The sequence below is a fragment of the Phyllobates terribilis genome, unplaced genomic scaffold (assembly GCF_046119375.1).
Source record: "Phyllobates terribilis strain yellow unplaced genomic scaffold, ASM4611937v1 Scaffold_1__5_contigs__length_1240528914, whole genome shotgun sequence".
Taxonomy (NCBI): domain Eukaryota; kingdom Metazoa; phylum Chordata; class Amphibia; order Anura; family Dendrobatidae; genus Phyllobates; species Phyllobates terribilis.
In genome coordinates, this window is record NW_027362761.1 from 1095842290 (window position 1) to 1095864603 (window position 22314).

The window sequence follows — 22314 nt, forward strand, 5'->3', positions numbered from 1 at the left end:
TGGGCTTTTTTGAGTTAAGGATGTGATGATTTTTTCAAGAAACCTGGATAATGGGGTTAAGATGGAGTCGGTTGAGGCCACTATAGGTCGTCCGGGAGGGTTGGTTAGGTCTTTATGGATTTTCGGTAGTACATAGAATACCGGAGTAATGGGGTGTGTTTTGTTGAGAAACTCGCCTGTTTTACCGTCAATAGTGCCTGCTTCAATGTGCTGACTGACTATGGTCCTAATGTGATTGCTGAATTGGGTGGTGGGGTCCTGTGTGAGTTGTCGGTAGGTGGTAGTGTCATTTAGTTGGCGTTCTATCTCTTGGATGTATAGGTCTCTATCCATGATCACTATGGCCCTTCCTTTGTCTGCTGGTTTTATTATTAGGTCTTTGTCATCTTTAAGGCTGGTAAGTGCCTGTTGATCAAGTGCATATAGGTTGGGCTCATAGTGGAGTTTCCTTCTGTCTATTCTGGAGCGTAGGTCTCTAAAGGCTGTGTAAACAAACCCAATGAAGGTTTCAAGGGCATGTGAGCCATGGGGAGGCCTGTATGTGCTTTTGTTAAACAGGCCTAGGCTCTGGGATGTGATTGCCACGTCAGACTTAGCTGACGTGGTGGTAGGGTCTGTTGTAGAGGGGAATTCCTTCCCCACGAAGTGAGTCTTGAGTCTCAGGGAGCGGTAGAAGCGTTGGAGCTCCATGTCAAGTTGAAAAGTGTTATACCTCCCTGTAGGACAAAAAGATAGACCCCTTTGTAATACAGACAGCTGGGTAGTGGTTAGAGTCTTAGAAGAAATATTTACCACCAACGGGGTTGGGTTTGGGACCGGGTCACTCTGTTGAAATCCGTGCTGCCTCTTGTTCTGTCAGCCTCTCCTTGTCTTCTTCTTCGTGGTTGTCTCCGTGGGAGTCCTAAAAAATGAGAAGAGGTGGTGAAATGGTCTCTCCTTTCTGCCTCTGAGCCCGATGAGGAGAAGTCTGTAGAGGAGCGTGTGAATCTGTGAGTGTTCCCTCCAGTAGGGTGCTTGTCTTGCCATCTATAAACTCTATTGAGCTCGTAGTCTTCGGTGTCTCTCTAGAACTTGCTCCTCTTTCTCAGTTCGGTGTCTCTCCTATGCTGGTCTGTATTGGTTCTGATTTTTGCTAGTAGTGCAGACCACTCCTCTGTGCTGGCTGAGGTACTTAACTGGGTTTCTATATTCTTGATCTGGTCCTTGGTTGATGTGATTGCTTTATGTAGAAAATCTACAGACAGAATCATTAAATCGAAGGAACACTTGTTTAGGATTTGTTCGAACTTACTGCAGTATTCAGGTAGGTCAGAGAAAAGGGTAGGTCTCAGTGGTACCCTCAGGCCTCTAGGAATCCGTTGTACCTTTAAATATTCGGTTAGTGTAGCGCAGTGCAACTCAAGGTTGATAAGATGTCGTTTTTCTTTTTCCAAATCGCGTCCCCTTGTCGCACCCCATCCCTCATCCTGGTATGCATGGTACCCCACATCCCTATTCTGGTATGTATGGTAACCCTCATCCTGGTATACATAGCACCTCTCATCCCAGAAACTTAGTATGCATGGCACCCAATCCCTCATCCTGGTATGCATGACACCCCTCATCCACAATCCTGGTATGTATGGCTCCCTCATCCCTATACTGGTATGCATGGCACCCCATCCCTTATCCTGGTATGCATGGTACCCCTCATCCCTATTCTGTGGTATGTATGGTACACCTCATCCCTATTTTGGTATGCAAGGTAACCCTCATCCTGGTATGCATGACACCCCATCCCTCATCCTGGTATGTATGGTACCCCTCATCCCTATTCTGGTATGCAGGGCAACCCTCACCCCCCCAATACTGGTATGCATGGTCATCTCACCCCACAATCCTGGTATGCATGGTCCCCTCACCCCCCAATCCTGGTATGTGTGGTACCCGTCATCCTGGTATTTATGGTCCCCTCACCCCCCAATCCTGGTATGCATGGTCCCCTCACCCCCCAATCCTGGTATGCATGGTCCCCTCACCCCCTAATCCTGGTATGTTTGGTAACCGTCATCCTGGTATGTATGGTCCCCTCACCCCCCAATCCTGGTATGCATGGTCCCTTCACCCCCCAATTCAGGTTTGTGTGGTACCCCTCATCCTGGTATGCATGGTCCCCTCACCCCCAATGCTGGTATGTGTGGTACCCCTCATCCTGGTATGCATGGTACCCCACATTCCTATCCTGGTATGCATGGTACCCCTCATCCCTATTCTGGTATGTATGGTACCCCTCATCCTAGTATGCATGGCACCCCACCCCTCATCCTGGTATGCATGGTCCCCTCACACCACAATCCTGGTATGCATGGTACCCCTCATACCCCCAATCCTGGTATGTACAGTACCGAATACCTCATCCTGGTATGCATGGCACCACTCATCCCCCAATCCTGATATGCATGGCACCCCATCCCTCATCCTGCTATGCATGGCACCCCTCATCCCTATTCTGATATGTATGGCATTCCTCATCCCCCAATCCTGGTATGCATGGGACCCCATCCCTCATCCTGGTATGCATGTTACCCCTCATCCCTATTCTGGTATGTATGGTACCCCTCATCCAAGTATGCATGGCACCCCATCGATCATCCTGGTGTGCTTGGTACCCTGCATTCCTATTCTGGTATGTATGGTACCCCTCATCCTGGTATACATGGCACACCTCATCCCAGGAACCTGGTATGCATGGCACCTAATCCCTCATCCTTTTATGCATGGCACCCCTCTTCTCCAATCCTGGTATGTATGGCTCCCTCATCCCTATCCTGGTATGCATGGCACCCCATCCCTTATCCTGGTATGAATGGTACCGCTCATCCCTATTCTGGTATGCATGGTACCCCTCATCAATAGGTGGGGAATGAACATGGAATATATGTAGATAACTGGTGGAAATAAAAACCATTCAACTCATTTTGGTCCTAAGGATTCTTTATTGCAGCAGTGCAGCCTGATATCGTGTTATCGTCCAAATTGTTCAACTATCCCGGAGGAGATCATCCCCCAGCCACAAGGCAGCAGCAGATGTTTAGGTATTTATAGGACTTGTGCATGCTCACAACCTTCCTTTTACTTTCCTTGTACCCAAAAGGGTATCACCCAATTGTCTAGTGCACTTTTGTTCCCCTGCAGTTCTTCTACTATTATAGTCTAGTTGTAACCACAATCGTACTGACCTGCTCTGACTTGTCAGTTCCCTTACAACCAGCAAAAAAAAACAGTGTTTGTGATAATAAAGACATTAGGAGATGATCATGACCAAGGAGTGACCCCGACTAATTTGCGTTACTTATTATAATTTCTATCTAGTAAACATCTACGGCTCCTGAAAGAAGCATTTCTATGCGAAACACGCGTCGAGTGCAGTGGGCCCCTGGTCTTTGATCTCTCCCTGACTGATTCTGCCATACATATGTGGGTATTATACTTTTTTTTGATGTTCGTTGTCTGCTATAAATGTAATCTCTTCTAGATAGCTTATTTGGAGTAGTTTGCTAACAGCCCTAACCATACATTGTATTTTTGAGATTCAGGTTAGCACATAAATATGAACTGTATATGTACAACTATATACTGTTTTATTAAAGTATATACCCATGCTTTATTTGTTAATCAGTTTGTATACTAACTTTGGTCTTTATATCCATTTTTATCTATTTATACCAGGTTTCCCCCTTTTTCTTACCTGTGTTGTCTCATTATTATCGTATTTTATTTTTTGTTTTATTTTTATATATTCTAAATAAATGTGATGTTTTTAATATTTTTTGGCTTGCATTTTTCTAAATTTGGGTTATTATTTCTATCTAGTAAAGGTCCCCCTTACAGGTGGCCAGGGAACACCGGTCCTCCTAGAAGGTGGCCGGGTAACACCTTGGCCCTCCTGGTAGGTGGCAGGGAAACACCTCAGTCCTCATGGTAGGTGGCCGGGTAACACCTCGGCTCCTGGTAAGTGGTCGGGTAAAACCTTGTTCCACTGCTAGGTGGCTGGGTAGCAACTCGGTCTTCCTGGTAAGTGGCAGGGAAAAACCTAGGTCCTCCTGGTAGGTGGCCGGGCAACACCTTGGTCCTCCTGAAAGGTGGCCGAGTAACACATCAGTCGTCTTCATAGGTGGCCTGGTAACACCTCAGTCCTCCTGGTAGGTGGCAAGGCAACACATTGGTCCTTCTGGTAAGTGGACAGGTAGCACATCGGTCCTCCTGGAAGGTGGACTGGTAACAACTAGGTCCTCCTGGTAGGTGGTAGAGAAACGCCTTGTGATACAATAACTGGTAGCAGTAGTAGAAAAACTCAGCACTCAATTGAATGCTTTGCAAAAGAATGTGGATTTTATTTACAAACAGGAACAGTTCGTGAATAACAGCTAATGACATTTCGGTCACACTCTTGGCATTCTCTTGATGAGTTTCAAGAGGTAGTCACCGGAAATGGTTTTCACTTCACAGGTGTGCCCTGTCAGGTTTAATAAGTGGGATTTCTTGCCTTATAAATGGGGTTGGACCATCAGTTGTGTTGTGCAGAAGTCTGATGGATACACAGCTGATAGTCCTACTGAATAGACTGTTAGAATATGTATTATAGCAAGAAAAAAGCAGCTAAGTAAAGAAAAACGAGTGGCCATCATTACTTTAAGAAATGAAGGTCAGTCAGTGCGAAAAATTGGGAAAACTTTGAAAGTGTCCCCAAGTGCAGTTGCAAAAACCATCAAGCGCTGCAAAGAAACTGGCTCACATGAGGACCACTCCAGGAAAGTAAGACCAAGAGTCACCTCTGCTTCTGAGGATAAGTTTATCCGAGTCACCAGCCTCAGAAATCGCAGGTTAACAGCAGCACAGATTAGAGACCAGGTCAATGCCACACAGAGTTCTAGCAGCAGACACATCTCTTCAATAACTGTTAAGAGGAGACTTTGTGCAGCAGGGCTTCATGGTAAAATAGCTGCTGGGAAACCACTGCTAAGGACAGGCAACAAGCAGAAGAGACTTGTTTGGGCTAAAGAACACAAGGAATGGACATTAGACCAGTGGAAATCTGTGCTTTGGTCTGATGAGTCCAAATTTGAGATATTTGGTTCCAACCACCGTGTCTTTGAGCGACGCAGAAAAGGTGAATGGATGGACTCTACATGCCTGGTTCCCACCGTGAAGCATGGAGGAGGAGGTGTGATGGTGTGGGGCTGCTTTGCTGGTGACACTGTTGGGGATTTTTTAAAAATTGAAGCCATCCTGAACCAGCATGGCTACCACAGCATCTTGCAGCGGCATGCTATTCCATCCGGTTTGCGTTTAGTTGGACCATCATTTATTTTTCAACAGGACAATGATCCCAACACACACCTCCAGGCTATGTAAGGGCTATGTGACCAAGAAGGAGAGTGATGGGGTGCTACGCCAGATGACCTGGCCTCCACAGTCACCAGACCTGAACCCAATCAAGATGGTTTGGGGTGAGCTGAACCGCAGAGTGAAGGCAAAAGGGCCAACAAGTGCTAAGCATCTCTGGGAACTCCTTCAAGATTGTTGGAAGACCATTTCCGGTGACTACCTCTTGAAGCTCATCAAAAGAATGCCAAGAGTGTGCAAGCAGTCATCAAAGCAAAAGGTGGCTACTTTGAAGAACCTAGAATATAAGACATATTTTCAGTTGTTTCACACTTTTTTGTTAAGTATATAATTCCACATGTGTTAGTTCATAGATTTGATGCCTTCAGTGTGAATGTACAATTTTCATAGTCATGAAAATACAGAAAAATCTTTAAATGAGAAGGTGTGTCCAAACCTTTGGTCTGTACTGTATATACACATACATACACATCGGGTGAACACCAATTTTCTAAGTAAATCTGTTTGTAAAGGTGCTATTGGCAGATGTTGGTAACAACCCATCCAATCCACACACGCAAAGAAATCCCCATAGATGTCCATAAATTATGTGTAATAATGAGAAATGACACAGGTAAAATGAATTGAACACATGAAGAGAGGAGCAAAAAGCCCTGGAAAGTCCTGACACCGGCTGATATCTATCAGTAATTAGAAAGTAATCCTGCCACTTAGTGACAAATAATATCAGCTGGTTCAACTAATGGCCTACAAAAGGTGTCTGATTACAAAGGTGCCACATAGGAGGCTTATGATGGGTAAAACCAGTGAGTTGTCTCAAGGCCTTCACAACCTTATTGTTGCAAAACAATGTGATGGCATTGGATACAGAAGAATTTCTAAACTACTGAAGGTTCCAGTGAGCACTGCTGGGCCCATAATTTGGAAATGGAAAGAACATCATTTCACCATAAACCGGCCACGATCTGGTGCTCCCCGCAAGATTTCACACAGAGGAATGAAAAGAATTATCAGAAGACTTGTCCAAGAGCCAAGGACACCTGTGGAGAGCTGGAATCAGCAGGTACAATTGTTTAAAAGAAAACTATAAGTAATGCACTCAACCTGCATGGCCTGCATGCACGCTCGCCACGCAACCTCCATAGCCTATATGCATTCTCACTGCGCAACCCCACTGCCTATATGCAAGCTGATCTCGCAACCTCTATGGCCTGTATTCACATTCACTTTGCTGCCTCCATGGACTGTATGAAGGCTCGCTATGCAACCTTCATGGCCTGTATACACGCTCACCACGCCAGACACTATTGCAGAACAAAAAGCATGCTCAAGCGCACTTACAGTTTGCTCAACCACATTTAGATAAGCCTGTAAACTATCGGGAGAATATAGTCTGGTCAGATGAGACCAAAATTCAATGGAAGAAGTCGGCACTCCGTTATCAAGTGGTGGTGCACGTGGAGAGACACAGTTTAAAGAAGAACAAAAAAGACCAAAATTCAACTCTTTGGATGCTACAATACACATGTTTGGAGGTCAAAAGGCACTGTATATCACCCCAAAAACACCAACAGTGAAGTGTGGAGGTGGAAACCTCATGGTGTGGGGCTGTTTTTCCACATATGGAACTGGCAAACATCACATAATTGAAGTAAGGATTCTTGGAAAAAATCTGCTGCCATCTACCAGGATGATGAAGATGAAATAAGAGAGGACATTTTAGCCACGGAAACTCTCAATAGGTTTCAGAGAAAGAAAATGAAGCTGCTAGAATGGCCCAGCCAATCACCGGACCTGAATCCAAGAGAAAATGTATGGAAGGAACTAAAGCTCACAGTTCATAGAAGGAGCCCATGGAAGTTTCAGAATGTGAAGAGTGTTTGTGTTGAATAAAGGGCCAAAATCACACCTGAGCAATGCATGCAACTAGTTTCTCCACACAGGAGGCATCTTGAAGCCTCATCACCACACTTTTCCCTGTGTCAACTCTCATTATTACATAGTTTATGGACATCTATGGTGATTTATTTGCCTGTGTGAATTGGATGGGTTGTTATTGATATCTGGGGAGAATTTCATGTCAATAGCAACTTTAAAAATAGATTTACTTAGAAAATTGGTGATGTGTTCAATACTTATTTCACCTGATGTGTGTGAATATTATTTTTTTTTATTTTTATTAGTATTACATTTTTGCTTCCAAAGTTATGAGCCTTTTTATTTTATCTGCCAAATTTACTCATTTTTATCCTGTACCAGGGTTTTACCTCTGTTCCCCTGAAACTAGGGCTGGATATCAGCAATTTCCAACTTCTGCTTCTGCTGCAGAACTGATCTATGTTGTGTTTTTTGTAAATTACAATGTATCACTTTGTATAATGCATTTTTTGGCTTTTCTGCCTGTTCTGATGGTCGGGATTCTTTGTAATGAACCATCTTTCTGGGGAGTCCGGCCGGCTCTGACAGCGGCTCTCGGCTCCTGCAGCCGCACGATCGCACCACCTAACCCCACAGAGGAAAGGATGGACGTTTACAAAAACAACGATTAATGTTAATGATGGAAATGATTTATCACAGCCACAGTTGTTAATAGTAAACTCTGCCATCAATGAGGTAAATGTTCTATGGTAAAAAAAAAGGCATGAGAGGTAATAGATATACACAGTATTTCCCATCATATGACTGCACATATCTTTTAGGGTAAGTTCACACGTGGAGTTTTTTCAGCTTTTTTTTCTGCTGCAGAAATGCTGTGTTTTACATTACCAGCTTAGTGAAGGAGACTTCTGAAATCTCATTCACATGTTGTTTTTATTTTTTACCTTGCAGTTTTTAAATCTGCATTATGTCAGTTCTTTCAGGGGTTTTGCAGTGTTTTTCACCCATTCAAATAATTGGAAAAAAAAACGTAAGTAAAAATGCTGCAATGGTGCATGAAAAGACACAGCAAAATGTGTATGCAGTGTTTTCCTGCCACTACTCTGGCTTTTGGTGCAGAGAAAAATGCTGCAAAAACGCAATGTATGAATTTACCCTTAGCATGATTGTGATCTAATTGGACATAAAAGAGAACGGCCATGAAAACATGGAGATGTATTTAATTCTATGGTGTTTCCATTGTAAATATTGCCAGGCAGCATCTATTTTAGCAGACCCACCTCTGAAGATTCCATCACAACATTCCGTGATGACATCACCGATGATGGTCGGCTATTATGACATCACAGCTCACAGCCACTACTTGTAGAATGTACACAGGGTCACGGGTGCCTTTCTTGGCTTCATAGTGATTGAGCGCACTTGCAGTTTCTCGCTATTCTATAGTGACTGATCGCACTTGCAGTTTTTTGCTATGGCTGAATTACTTCTGAACAATCTTCAAATAGAAGCATTATCAGAGATTCTTACCACCAATCGCCCAGACATTGGGCTTTTACCACCTGATGGCGTCCTCAGCTTCACTCACCGGCTGGTGATGGAGCTAGTAAATGACTGCCTGACCAAATACAACCAAGGTCATCTAACGTCAGAGTATCTGACGGATTTATGCCACAACATTAGGACAATACTACAGCAGGTAAGTGGCGGACGCTCCGCACAAATCTTCTCCATAATAATAGATAATAATAGGGGAATAGAAACTTCTTCTTTCCTCAAATATAAAAATTTCCTTTTTGTTTCTTTTATTCTTTACAGGCTGAAAAAAGATCTCAATATGGAGATTTGGCTTTTATTAAAGAATTGGCCGAAAAAGTCCTGTGTGTATTGGAACGTCCGGCCTGCTCATCGGAACGCCAGGTAAGGATCAATAGTAATTACATATCTTACTCCATGGGATCTGAGAGAACTTTCTGAGGAACGTTCTCATGATGGTGCCTGATTTGTACAGTCACAATTGGGGCGTCTGCAAATGAAGGTTTACTCATTCCTGATTTATTAATTTGGGGATTTAGTGTAAGGTTCCACATGTCATTCTATATATTCTTTCTATCAGGAGACACCAGAAGGCGATGCCGAAGACGGGGAAAATGTGACCCCAGAATCCCCTGACCCTAATATGAGTCAGCCGGGGCGGAGCAGCGATCTGATCACAGGTAAGTCGATCACACTTATAGTCCATATTAGTATAATGCAACCCCATAGGAATCCATAGTAGTATAATGCACCCTCATAGATATCCATAGTAGTATAATGCACCCAATAGACATCCATGGTAGTAAAATGCACCTCATTGACATCCATAGTAGTTTAATGCACCACCATAGATATCCATAGTAGTATAATGCACCTCATACACATCCATAGTAGTATAATGCACCACCATAGACATCCATAGTATTATAATGCACCCCCATAGATATCCATAGTAGTATAATGCACCCCCATAGATATTCATAGTAGTATAATGCCCCCCATAGACATCCATAGTAGTATAGTGCACCCCATAGTCATCCATAATAGTATAATGCACCTCCAATAGATATCCATAGAAGTATAATGCACCACCATAGTCATCCATAGTAGTATAATGCATCCCAATGTCATCCATAGTAGTATAATGCACATCATAGTCATCTATAGTAGTATAACACACCCCATAGACATCCATAGTAGTATAATGCACCCCCATAGACATCCATAGTAATATAATGCCCCTCATAGACATCCATAGTAGTATAATGCACCCCCCATAGACATCCATAGCAGTATAATGCACCCCCATAGTCATCCATAGTAGTATAATGGACCCCCATAGTCATCCATAGTAGTATAATGCACCCCATAGACATCCATAGTAGTATAATACACACCATTCATAGTAGTATAGTGCACTCCATCCATAGTAGTATAATGCACCTCATCCATAGTAGTATAATACACCCCATCCATAGTAGTATAATACACCTCATCTATAGTAGTATAATACACCTCATCCATAGTAGTATAATACACCCCATGTATAGTAGTATAACGCACCCCATCCATAGTAATATAATGCACCCCATCTATAGTAGTATAATGCACCCCATCCATAGTAATATAATGCACCCCACAAGCAAACATACTAGTATGACCAATGATTTTTAAACAAATAAATACATGAATCGTTCTTTCGCTTCCGTGCTGCATGCGTCCTCTTGTGAAGCCAGCAGGACTTGGCATGTGACGTCACCAAAATGCTCCCCGTCACATGCTCGTTGACGTCAGCTGCTGGCCTCTGATTGGCCGGCAGTGTGTAATGCGCCGTGCGGACCCGCACATCCAGCTGAAGCTTTTGCTGGGGTTGGTGGGCCCCGGCCCTCACTTGCCGGGCCCCTGACCTGCCGGACCCGGTCACAGCGGCAACCACTGTGCCCTGCGTCATTACGCCCCTGCTGGCAGCACATGTTACATGTGGGAGTAGTGGGAGGACTGGACAGGACATTTTTTACTATTTTTTGCAGAAATCCAATGAACCAGTCAGGAGAGATAACATGCAGAAGTTACATCCAAATCAGGATGAATGTGCACTGGGGGCGTGGAAGAAGTTTGAGTGCAGGGACACGCCCCCAGTGCACTTCCAGGCTAATTTGCATATGGCTGCTCTGCTTCAGCTCTCTTCCCATCATTCACATGTACAGTGAGGGCGATGTGCTCCTCATTCATGTGATGATTGGCGTCCTCCATCATTTATATTAGATGTATCTGTCTATGGATGCACCGTACGTTCTCATATCTAGAATCCCCATATAATTAGTAATAATCCCATTTACAGACGTCCTGCCATTTCTCCCTTATATTGCATTATTTATGTAGGATTGATATCTGATACATTATATTTCTTCATCATTTTATCACTATTGTAGAAACAACTGTGCTGACAGATCCTGACTGTGTCATCTGTGAGATCCCGGAGATCCAAGAACCTGCCGCTGTAAGTATCATAGAGGGAGATGTCTGTGCGGCACTGATCATGGGGTGTGAATGACCCGACCAGTATTATCCCCCATATAACCATGGGACATCTCTATTCTGAGAGGAGATAATAGCATTTATATTATAGGGAATCTGTCAGCAGGTATTTGCTCCCATCTGAGGGCAGCATGATGTATGATGTAGAGGCAGAGACCCTGATTCCAACCATGTGTCCATCACCTTACTGGGGGCAACAGCCATGATAAAATCACAATGTTTTCTGCTGCAGGTCTGTAAGTACTCTGAACGCTGAGCCCTGTATAACTCCGCCCACACAAGTGATTGGCAGCTTGCTGTGTATAACCCCGCCCACACTAGTGATTGGCAGCTTGCTGTGTATAACCCCGCCCACACCAGTGATTGGCAGCTTCCTGTGTATAACCCCGCCCACACCAGTGATTGGCAGCTTCCTGTGTACACTGTGTATAGGCAGAAAGCTGTTAATCAGTGGTGGGCGTTGGATTACTCAGAACAGGAGGTCTACATGGCACCAGACAGATTGTCCTGTAGTGATAATCTCCTGCTAATAAAACACTGATTGTAGTGAAACAACCACAAGCAGCCCTTGTTCTCATGATGGCGCCTGATTTGTGCAGTCACAATTGAGGCGTCTGTAAATGAAGGTTTAGTCCTTCCTGATTCATGTATTTGGGGATTTAGTGTAAGGCTCCACATTTCATTCTATATATTCTTTCTATCAGGAGACACCAGAAGGCGACACCACAGACGGGGAAAATGTGACCCCAGAATCCCCTGACCCTAATACGAGTCAGCCGGGGCTGAGCAGCGATCTGATCACAGGTGAGCCGATCACACAACCTTCTACAGGAAATATCCGGATATTATAGAGAACAGGGGATAATGTCACATTTACTCTTCCCACTCTGGGTAATGGGAACCTGGCAGCACATGCTACATGTGGGAGTAGTGGGAGGACTGGACAGGACATTTTTTGCTATTTTTTTTGCAGAAATCCAATGAACCAGTCAGGAGAAATATAATGTAGAAGTTATATACAAATCAGAATGAAAGTGCACTGGGGGCGTGGAAGAGGTCTGAGTGCAGGGACACGCCCCCAGTGCACTCCCAGGCTAATTTGCATATGGCTGCTCTGCTTCAGCTCTCTTCCCATCACTGACATGTACAGTGAGGGTGGGGGGCTCCTCATTCATGTGGTGATTGGGGTCCTCCATCATTTACATGACATTGATCTATGGATGCCCTGTACGTTCTCATATTCAGAGTCCGCATATAACCAGTAATAATCCCATTTACAGACATCTTGTCATCTCTCCCTTATATCGCTGTATTATGTCTGTAGGATTAATATCTAATACATTTTATTTCATCATTTTATCACTATTGTAGAAACAACTGTGCTGGCGGATCCTGACTGTATAATCTGTGAGATCCCGGAGATCCAAGAACCTGCCGCTGTAAGTATCATAGAGGGAGATGTCTGTGCGGCACTGATCATAGGGTGTGAGCGACCCGTCTATCATTATCCCCCATATAACCATGGGGCATCCCTATTCTAAGAGGAGATAATAGCATTTATATTATAGGGAATCTGTCAGCAGGTATTTGCTCCCATCTGAGGGCAGCATGATGTAGAGGCAGAGACCCTGATTCCAGCCATGTGTCCATCACCTTACTGGGGGTAGCAGTTGTGATAAAATCACAATGTTTTCTGCTGCAGGTCTATAAGTACTCTGAACCTTGACCCCTGTATTACTCCGCCCACACCAGTGATTGGCAGCTTCTTGTATATAACCCCACCCACACCAGTGATTGGCAGCTTCCTGTGTAGAACTCCACCCACATCAGTGATTGGCAGCTTTCTGTGTATAATCCCGCCCACACCAGTGATTGGCAGCTTCCTGTGTATAATCCCGCCCATTCCAGTGATTGGCAGCTTTCCTGTGTATGCTGTGTATAGGCAGAAAGCTGTTAATCAGTGGTGGGCGCTGCGTTACTCAGAACAGGAGGTCTACATGTCACCAGACGGATAGCCCTGTAGTGATAATCTCCTGCTGATAAAACACTGATTGTAGTGAAACAACCACAAGCAGCCCTTGTTCTCATGATGGCGCCTGATTTGTACAGTCACAATTGGGGCGTCTGTAAATGAAGGTTTAGTCCTTCCTTTTACGCATTTCTTTGTATTTGGGGATTTAGTGTAAGGCTCCACATTTTATTCTATATATTCTTTCTATCAGGAGACACCAGAAGGCGACACCACAGACGGGGAAAATGTGACCCCAGAATCCCCTGACCCTAATACGAGTCAGCCGGGGCTGAGCAGCGATCTGATCACAGGTGAGCCGATCACACAACCTTCTACAGGAAATATCCGGATATTATAGAGAACAGGGGATAATGTCACATTTACTCTTCCCACTCTGGGCAATGGGAACCTGGCAGCACATGTTACATGTGGGAGTAGTGGGAGGACTGGACAGGACATTTTTTGCTATTTTTTTTGCAGAAATCCAATGAACCAGTCAGGAGAAATATAATGTAGAAGTTATATACAAATCAGAATGAAAGTGCACTGGGGGCGTGGAAGAAGTCTGAGTGCAGGGACACGCCCCCAGTGCACTCCCAGGCTAATTTGCATATGGCTGCTCTGCTTCAGCTCTCTTCCCATCACTCACATGTACAGTGAGGGTGGGGGGCTCCTCATTCATGTGGTGATTGGGGTCCTCCATCATTTACATGACATTTATCTATGGATGCCCCGTACGTTCTCATGTTCAGAGTCCCCATATAACGAGTAATAATCCCATTTACAGACATCTTGTCATTTCTCCCTTATATCGCTGTATTATGTCTGTAGGATTAATATCTAATACATTTTATTTCTTCATCATTTTATCACTATTGTAGAAACAACTGTGCTGGCGGATCCTGACTGTATAATCTGTGAGATCCCGGAGATCCAAGAACCTGCCGCTGTAAGTATCATAGAGGGAGATGTCTGTGCGGCACTGATCATAGGGTGTGAGTGACATGTCCAGTATTATCCCCCAATGGGACATCCCTATTCTAAGAGGAGATAATAGCATTTATATTATAGGGAATCTGTCAGCAAGTATTTGCTCCTATCTGAGGGCAGCATGATGTAGAGGTAGAGACCCTGATTCCAGCCATGTATCCATTACTTTACTGTGGGTAGCAGTTGTGATAAAATTACAATCTTTTCTGCTGCAGATTTGGCAGTGCTCTGAATGCTGAGTCCTGTATAATCCCGATCCCAACAAGTGATTGGCAGCTTCCTGTGTACACTATGCATAGGCAGAAAGCTGTTAATCAGTGGTGGGGGCAGGGTTACACAGGAGGAGGACTACATGGCACGAGACAGATTATCACTACAGGACTATCTCCTGCTAATAAAACACTGATTATATTGAAGCAACAACATACAGTCCAGTAAGTGACAAATCGCTGGAATCAGGGTCTCTACCCCTACATCATGGTGCTCTTAGATTACATAAACCTGCTGTTAGATTCCGTGTAAGTTATGCTCTGTGTGATCTCCCACATTATGCTGCACTGTACAATGATTCCGGTGTATGGCGGATCCCCCTTATATTACATGCGTGACTGCGGAGCGTCCGGCTTGTATCGTCCCTACATCGGATCAGTGCACATCAGCTGGGACATATATGAGGAGACGTTTCTGGATCTGGAGCTTTCCTCCAGCAGCTTCTAGATCTTAATATCATTTCTTCTTCTTTTATAGATCTTGATGGAATCATTGGTCCCGGCGAGAAAGCCGCATATCAGCGACTACAAAACATCTAAATTGATCAGCGGCGGAGCTTATGGGTGAGATTTCTGTTGGCATAATGCACATTTCTCAGGCTTCCCTATGACAATGCTTCAGCCTCTGTGCTCTGCCATTCAGTGTTATCATAGGAACATGATTTGAGTCACCACTGTCTTGTACAATGACTTCTATAGACAGACTGTTAATAAGGAGTCATTATAACCCATGGATTCTCCTTCTCTCCAGGTCCGTCTACTTAGTGCACCATAAAGAATCACAGAAGAACTTTGCTATGAAGAAAATGGCTAAGAGGAGCATGATAACTCCAAAAGAAGTGCAAGGGGCCTTTCTGGAGAGGGACATCCTGACATTCTGTGATTGTCCCTTCGTGGTCTCCATGCTCTGCTCCTTCCCTACTAGATCTCACCTGTGTATGGTCATGGAGTATGTAGGAGGTAGGAAATGTCCATGTATTGTATTCAGCCCTTCTCTGCTGACATCTTCTCACCGCTCATATCATTAGGACTTGTCCACGTGGACGGTTACATTCCCACAGATCATTTACCACAGGTATTACAGAAAGTCATTGGTCTGTGTGATCTCACCTAGATGTCCGCAATGAGTATGTCGATATCTCCATCTGTAGACGAGATGTGACATCACTTTATTGGTGACATGGAGGACATTTCACCGTGACTTCAGACTAATATTATGTACACTATACATTATACCTGTATATATTCTCTCCTGCCTCAATGTCTCTGCTCACTTCACATTATACATCATGGTGATCCGCTGTATAAACCTCTCACTAGTTATATTTCCTTTCTTCTATAGGTGGAGACTGTGGAAGCCTCCTAAGCACCAGGGGTCATTTAACTGTCCCCTTGGCACGCTTGTACTTTGCCGAAGCCGTTCTTGCTGTGGAATACCTGCATAGCTATGGTGTGGTGCACAGAGACCTGAAACCATACAAGTAAGTGCCCCCTGTAGTATAATAAGGGGGGGAGTTATCATTTATTATAACACGGTTTCCGAGACTACAACCATCTTCTCTTTCACAGCTTCCTGATTACACCTGCTGGACACATTAAAGTCACCGATTTTGGGCTTTCAAAAGTTGGTCTCATGATACCGAAAACCAACACCTACAAGGAATCAGCAGAGAACATCTCCAGAGAGTTCAAGGACCGTGAGGTTGGCATCACTTACAGGAACTTACCTTGTTCTTTACAAATCTTATCACACTATTGTCTCTTCTCTATGTTCTTAATTTCTAGAGAAATTTTCCACTGATATTTAATCTTCTATCATTGTGTTTTTATAGTGAGAACTTATCATAATAATGGTTTCATCTGTTCTCATCTCGATCTTCTGTTGGTTTTCAGGTCCGTGGCACCCCGCATTACACAGCCCCAGAGATCATCCTGAAGAAAGGCTACGGAAGACCTGTTGACTGGTGGTCAATGGGGATCATTCTGCATGAATTTCTGGTGGGATCTGTACCATTTGATGGGGATTCCATACCTGAGCTTAATAAAAGAATTGTCATGGGTAAGTAGAATAGTCCGATCACTGATATGACTAATTGCATTGTATTGGACTGTAAGATGAAGCAAAGGATATAACTAAACCAAAGGCTTTAATTTCTGTAATTTTCTGTATAACAGGAAGAATAATTTGGAATCGCAAACCTGTTCCTCCCCCGGATGCTCAGAAACTCATCACTGAGCTGCTCAGAAGAAATCCTGTGCATAGACTTGGGACAGGTAACAGATATAATAGTATTAATATTCACTTATTACAACAAGGACATATTGCCAATGCCCATGAGGATCAGCACTTCTCTATCTGCCTATTTCTACTACTCCATACTATGACTAGGTCTATTTTACTCATGACGGCTCAGTTATCTCATTAATTCAGATTAAGATAAACTGTTCATATATGGAGGCGTCTCTGACAATATCTGCATCACTTTTGCTTTTCTTTTTCCAGGAGGAGCATTTGAGATCAAGGGCCATCCATTCCTGACTAACTTAGACCTTGACAATCTTCTAAGTCAGAAGCCGGTGTACGTTCCTCATATTGTGTCTGACATGGACACCAGCCTCTTTATCAGTAAGTATAATGAGACATCATCTCGACTAAGCGGCTGTTTGTCTCATCTTCCTTAATATGTGACAATCAGTTCCCACTAATACTAGTGATAAATGGCGACTGTGCTATAATGACAACCTCTAGTAACAACTCATTACCTATGTTTTGTAGATCACGCTGACATAGACCTGCATATGGTCTCAGAGGATAAGGAGGACACAAGTGAGGACAATGAGAGCCTTGACTTCCAAAATTTCACATCATCCTCTGAAAGGCTTTCTAAAGTAAGTATGTGATCACTAAAGCCAGAATATGTAAAAAAAAAAAAAAGACCTGAAAACGTGAAAAAAAAATGTTATATCTTATTTTTGTCCGTATTTAGCTCCTTACCATCGCTACTAGGTCGATGAACGATGAGGATCCCAAGTCCCTTCCAGAATGTACCCCAGCATCCACCACAAACATCTCAAAAACGTGAGTAGATTGTGAGGTCATTACTAGGAGCTCCAGGCTGATATATGTGCACAACACCAAATATAGGACATAAATACCATAATATCAAGAGCAACGTCCACCACCCCATGGTTAGCGATCATTATGATTGTAGCTTCAGAAATCGCTGGTGATAAAAGCCTATAATTGCGGCTGGTCATATATTGTTAGTGCTGTCCTAGTTATTGTTAGTGCTGTCCTAGTCATATATTGTTAGTGCACTCTCCTAGTGCTGTAGGAGAGATATTGTCTTACATGCCGGCCATTCTTGGTAGATGTTTTCTGCTCTGCTCCATACATGGTAGATATAAGCAGGAGGCCTTCCCCACTATGACTGTCATATGTCCTATTAGACCTTATAGTTGGTGCTCTTCTAGTGAGACAATCTTTCTTCTAGTGAGACAATCTCTTTTATACAAAGTTTACTTGTGATTTAGACATTTTTCTTCTTCCAAACAGGCAGAAAGAATCTTTCCGTAAATGTGATAGAGACGATGCTATAAGCCCCTTGTCAGGTATGTAATTGTTTATAGCACCAATAATATAAGTATTGGCTTCAACGTTCAAATATTTCCACATGGTTTCTTTGTAATAGGTCTCCTATATTATCCATGTTCCATGGATCCCAATTATGTTGCCCATTGACCCATACTGGATCTCTATTTCCTTACATTTTGAACCGTTTTCTCATGGATTCTGTGAGATACTTTGTAGCATCCAGTAACCTCCAGTCATCATAATGAGACATTGTCTCCTATAGTGGAATATCGCTCAATAGGGATGCACTACATGGCGGCACACAGGACGCTTACTGCTCCGTATTAGTGACATGTCTAATGCCCCTCAGATAAGGTCGTGTGTGGTATATAGGACTTATTCACCTCTATTATGTAATAGCAGATTATCATGGCTATAGAGGACAGGACTAGAACAATCCTACTATATACAGGAGAGATACAAAGCAGATCCCATAACAATATGTCCTTTGTCAGTTGTTGTTTTTTACTTTCTGATCAGAATTTCCAGATGAGGAGGCAAGAAAATCTGCGATAAATCCGAATATAAAGCAGCAAAATTCGGAAAATGTAGAAAAAGGGAAAAAGAAACGAGGTAAGTGTGAGAATCAGCTCCATGTTGTGTGATGTCAGTGAGAATAATTCATGTGGAGCAGATGTCGTCTGTCAGCGATGAGATTGTCACATGTATGATGGCTGACAATGACCCCTGACCTCTGTATAAGATTCTTCTGCTGTCAGGCCACAGTGACCGCACAGTAGTATCATATAATACGGAGTCCCATCACTTACATTATATTTACTTCTCTTCTCACAGGTTCCCTCCTCCGCCGGATATTATCATCCTGCCGGCGTGGATTGTCCAGGGCTGCTCGCGTATTTACATGTTGTCATCGTCCCCCTAGAGTCCTCTAAAAGACGGGAAACATCCGCATCCAGCGCCCTGAAGTCCAGCAGACCCACCATCACTGCTGGAGCTGTATAGAAGGACCTTCACCAGCTTCCTGTGTCCTGACTGTTACATCTCTGCCCGGACATGTATGGCCTCTGTCACCAGGCTTTGCGATATTCATATTGCTCGCCTGACTGGCCTGTCACTGGTCACCTGGTGTCTGACCCCAGCGGTCTTCACCTGGTGTCTGTCCCCAGCGGTCACTGATTACCTGGTGACTGACCCTGGCTGTCACTGATCACATGGTGTCTGACCCCGGCTTTCTTCAGGACTAGGATTTCACCTATTGATTCAGCTCCTGTTTTTTCCCTTCCTCTTTCTTCTGTCGTATTATTAATAAAAAAAATTACAATTATTATTTGTGATAGAAAATATTAAAATCTTTGCACCACACGAAATTGCAGGTGCAAAAATAGCTGACAGTCAGAGTCAGACTGATACCAAGCCACATTCACTCACCCCCCTCCCATCTGTCAGTGGCAGTACAAGACAAGAGTCAGAAATCTAAGCTACCTTTATGTAAAATGGCAGTGGACATAGGGTAATGAACCATCCTAATTAAAGTGCAGGAAGTCCTTTTGAAACCCCGGTGACTGAAAGATGTCTTTTTTGAGAAAGACAGATTTAGGATGGATAGGTAATTAGACAAAAGGTCTTTTCAGATAAAAATAGGGAAATGTGTTTACATATAAATAGCAAAGTGGAAGGGTCTTTGTTCCCAGGAAATGCATTTTGAATTCAAGTGACACTGTGGTTTACTGCAGGTGAAATGCTACAATAGCCAGCCCAGATGTATGTCTCTTAAAGAAAATGATCAATATTGGAGTTTGTATAAAGTTAATAGTGATGGGACATACATTTTCAGCTTCAGGGCGAATATTGGAAGAATATGCATTATTTTCTCATAACTGTAACCTCTGCATATAAGCCACAAATCAATACTGGGCAGACTGCTGAAAACAGCCAGGTCATGTTTGGTCTCTGAGTAATGGTAAAATACTGATAAAAAAAATATGGCGGCGATCTTGAACTTATGCGATTATCTGGAGAGGAGTTATCGCATAAGTTGGAATTTTCATAAAATCCCGAAGGGCTGAGGACAGCCCACAAACCTGGCCCACTTGAGGTGTGTGGATGTAACTCAGGTGCTAATAAAAGTCGAATTATGATCTGTGTTCCCTTAGAGAGATACACGTTGTGTATGCATGATCCCGTTCCCTGAACATCCCCAAGCAAAGCGCTCTCCTTCAGCTAAGTTGATTCATCTCTGTGAGCGGCATAATAAGTTCTTTTGCTAGTCCCTTTTATTTTCTGTAATTGTACATGCTGTATAGTTTTGTCCCCTTTGTAAAATCTTTTGCATATTTTTCATAAACATTGCCTCATTTTGGATTAAATATAAAAATGAATAGTTTTGTTCTGTAAGCCGCGCCTCAAAGCTATACACTACCTACCAGGCCTCCAGTCAGCCTGTATAAAACACGACTGGTGGTGGCAGCTTATAATCTTTCTTGGGTTATTGTGGAATTCGCAGTGACCGTATCGGAGGTATATACATATATTCCATGTGTTGGAAAAGGAGGTGTATATACCATACGCTCACTGTTAGTTGTCTAATAACCGGCCTATTAGGTCAAACAGCCTGCGGCCTCCTCCATTGATCATTGGTCAATCATGTAATTGTCCGGATGATGGGGGCAGCAGAGAGCTGTTCACTCCATAGATAACAGCGTGGTGGGTTAAGTGACGACCCCCCACGCCCCCCCACCCCCGATGATATCTTGACATTATTACTGAAATTTTTTTTGTATCCATCAAACTTTACTCTGCATTTTGTTAATTGATAAAAATAAACACAGGTCTGCAAAGGTAACATTTTTTGAAAAGTAAGGTGATTTTTATGTACCGGTACTTTCGATTGCTGAACTCCGTAAAATATCGAAATAATTCCATCACGTGTAGTTTTTTCAGAAACACTGACTCTATAGGATTTTTCTTGCACCATACTTTGACCCCTTTGCGTGACGTTTGGTGGATGATTTTGGTGCCATTAGATTGGTTAGAAATTAATGGAAGATGCGCTGCGATTGGCTGCGGTGGGCAGAGAAGACTTTCTTAACCCAGCTTCCTAACAGTGTGGTGGGGTCCATAGCATCCAATCAGAGCACAGCTTAAATTTTACCTCAGCAGTATAAGAACTGAAAGCTGCGCTGTGATTGGTTGCTATAGGGAGTAAAGGCAGATTTTCTTTTAGACAGAGCTCATAAGAGTGTGGCGGTGCGCTTACCACGATTTATTTCAGTAAATTAGTTGTTGTGGTGGATTAAGTTTCTGGTTCTAACAATTAAGTTTCTGGTTCTAACAACGTGATCGAAATGGCTACAAGGGGGTGTAGTGTTTCCCCTAGCAACTTTTGCTACATTTGCAGTTGTTTTGTAGAGAAGAAACAACGAAGGAACATTACGGACTTCATTAGAAAAGTGTATTATGCATACTTTGGTGTAAAACTAGGTGATCAGGACAAGTTGTGGGATCCACATCTCATGTGTTCGGCTTGTGTAGTAGACGGGAAGAAAGAGGGCTTTGGTTTTGGCGTGCCTATGGTCTGGATGGAACCGCAAAATCATAGTGATCACTGCTACTGTTGTACGTGCAACGTGGAGGGATTCAACCTTAAAAATTTGAAGTAAATTATATACCCAGACCACCAGTCAATGATTCGCCCTGTGCCTCATGGTCAAGGAATACCTGTCCCTTCACCTCCGGAGAAACTTGAAGGTACACCTGATTCATAAAATTCAGAACATAAAGAGCAGGTGTAACCATAGGCGGATTATAATGAGGGCAATCTGGGCTACCGCTCAGGGCCTCAGGCCCCCAGGGGGCCCGGGGCTCCGGGGTGTCTATGGCCAGAGTGCCCTTATTATATGTGCGGCGCCGCGGCACATACTGGCAGACAGTGGTGGGGGGGCCCCCCGGACCGCTCCCCCAACAGCGGCGCAGGGACGCTGCTTCTTCTCCGGCCGGGCCAGTACTGCAGCTGTTAACTTCCCTGTGCTGGCCCGCCACATCACTGCTAGGAGACACGGCCCTGTGCACGGCTGTGTCTCCTAGCTGTGATGTCACGCAGTGCCCGCCCGGCC

The 22314-nt window shown here is 43.7% G+C and overlaps 1 long non-coding RNA gene across 1 annotated transcript; it reads left to right on the forward strand.

Moving 5' to 3' along the window:
- The first annotated feature begins 17600 nt into the window (after nt 1-17600).
- Nucleotides 17601-18793, forward strand: LOC141172648 (uncharacterized). Its single transcript, XR_012252507.1, has 3 exons — nt 17601-17686; nt 18164-18219; nt 18722-18793. It is a non-coding gene; the product is annotated as an uncharacterized lncRNA (long non-coding RNA).
- The last annotated feature ends 3521 nt before the right edge of the window (nt 18794-22314 follow it).